Below are 2,500 nucleotides of genomic sequence, written 5' to 3' on the forward strand. Positions count from 1 at the left end.
TCGGGGAACGGAATATCTTAGCGCTGAGGAAGACTGCCGTGAGCCTAATGAAGTCACGGGAAGACCATAAAGTGAGTGAAAAACAGTCTCAATATGATCATCTAAATATCGGAGGCGAGGCAGGCAATGAAATTTGAATATTAATTCTTACGGGGTCGATCGAAGAGGAGAAAGGAAGAAGACGAGGAGAAGGGGGAGGAGGAGGAGGAGGAGGAGGGGAGGAGGAGAGTGGAAGAAGATGAGGAAGGGGATGAAGACGGAGAGGGGGAAGAAGACGAGGAAGTAGAAGAAGTCGAGGAGGAAGAGGAAGACGAGGAGTAGGGAAGGAGACGAGGAGAGGGAAGAAGACGAGGTGGGGGAAGAAAATGAGGAGGGTGAAGTTGACGAGGAAGGGAAAGGAGACGAGGAGGGGAAGAAGACAAGGAGGGGGAATAAGACGAGGAGGAGGAGGAAGAAGACGAAGAGGGGGAGAAGACGAGATGGGGAAAGAAACCGAGGAGGGAAAGAAGACGAGGAGGGGAAGAAGACGAGGAGGTGGAAGAAGACGAGGAGGGGAAGGAAGACAAGGAGGGGGAAAAAGATGAGGAAGGAGAGGAAGAAGAGGAGGGGAAAGAAGACGAGGATGGGAAGGAAGTCTAGGAGGGGGAAGAAGACGAGGAGGTGGGAGAAAACGAGGAGGCGAAGAAGACGAGGAGGGGAAGGAAGACAAGGAGGGGGAAGAAGATGAGGAGGGAGAGGAAGAAGAGGAGGGGAAGAAGACGAGGAGGGGAAAGAAGACGAGGAGGGGAAGGAAGACGAGGAGGGGGAAGAAGATGAGGAAGAAGAGGAGGGGAAGAAGACGAGGAGGGGAAAGAAGACGAGGATGGGGAAGAAGACGAAGAGGGGAAGGAAGAAGAGGAGGGGAAGAAGACGAGGAGGGGAAAGAAGACGAGGAGGGGAAAGAAGACGAGGATGGGAAGGAAGACGAGGAGGGGAAGAAGACGAGGAGAGGAAGAAAGACGAGAAGGGGGAAGAAGATGAGGAGGGAGAGGAAGAAGAGGAGGGGAAGAAGACGAAGATGGGAAGGAAGTCGAGGAGTGGAAAGAAGACGAGGAGGGGGAAGAAGATGAGGAGGGAGAGGAAGAAGAGGAGAGGAAGAAGACGAGGAGGGGAATGAAGACGAGGATGGGAAGGAAGACGAGGAGGGGGAAGAAGATGATGAGGGAGAGGAAGACGAGGAATGGAAGGAAGACGAGGAGGGGGAAGAAGATGAGGAGGGAGAGGAAGAAGAGGAAGGAGAGAAGGCGTATATGGATGTCTGTTTTTTTATTACTATTTTATTGTTTTATTATTACTATTATTATTTTCGTGCGTATATGTATGTGTGTGTATGTAAATAATTTGAAGGTTTTATGTAGCTGTAGCCATCCCCAGTTTTCTTATTTCTGTATAAAATTGTGTTTTATTTCTCTTTCTTGTACTCTGAAGATGTAATAGACGAAAACGTTCAGTATTTCGAACTTAAATTTCCCTGTGGTATTTGCATGATCATTTTAGTCACATGTTTTTGTGATCATTTTGCAATATATATATATATATATATATATATATATATATATATATATATATATATATATATATATATATATATATGTGTGTGTGTGTGTTTGTGTGTGTATAGATTATTAGAATTTTGTCAAGTAAGGCACTTTAAATGTTCCTCTCATAATTAGTTATGGCATTTACGCTCAGACTCACGCTCTGACTGACCTCCAGAGTCCCACTCACTCTCACGCTCAGACTTGCGCTCACCCTCACTCTGACTCTCCCGAACCGACATTGACGCTGACCAATGAATGGTTATTGGTTATTTTCCTTCTCACGTGTCCTCTGTTATTGTTTGCTGCGGGGAAGCAAATATTGACGAGTCAAAAGTAATTTGGGTGGCCCGTGGCTATTACCTGGTGTGCTGCCTGCTAGCTTGCCTGCTGGGCTTGCCTGCTGGGCCTACCTGCTGGGCTTGCCTGAAGCGCTGCCTGCTGGTTTTCCTTCTAGACTCCCTGATGGGCTTGCCTGCTAGCTTGCCTGCTGGGCTTACCTGCTGGGCAACATGTTGGGCTTGACTGCTGGGCTTGCCTGCTGGTGTACCTGCTGGGCTTGCCTGCTGGGCCTAACTGCTGGGCCTAACTGCTGGGCTTGCCTACTGACCTGCCTGCTGGGCTGCCTGCTGATCTTTTTTTAAGGTCTCCTCTTTTTCTCTCATCTCCTTCGCTTGTCATAAATTTCTCTTGAGCCAATATGTTATCGTTCCCCTTCCTCCTTCCATATTGATTTCTTATCTCTCCCTCTCCTTCTCTCCCTCTCTCCCTATCTCTCTCTCCCTCTCTCTCCCTCTATCGCCCTCTCTCTATCCCTCTCTCTCCCTCTCTCCCCTTCTTTCTCCCTCTCTCTCCCTCTCTCGCCCTCTCTCAATCCCTCTCTCTCCCTCTCTTCCCTTCTCTCTCCCTCTCTCCCCCTCTCT

The sequence above is a fragment of the Oratosquilla oratoria genome, chromosome 3 (genome assembly GCF_046742065.1).
Source record: "Oratosquilla oratoria isolate Oo_2021 chromosome 3, ASM4674206v1, whole genome shotgun sequence".
NCBI classification, from domain to species: domain Eukaryota; kingdom Metazoa; phylum Arthropoda; class Malacostraca; order Stomatopoda; family Squillidae; genus Oratosquilla; species Oratosquilla oratoria.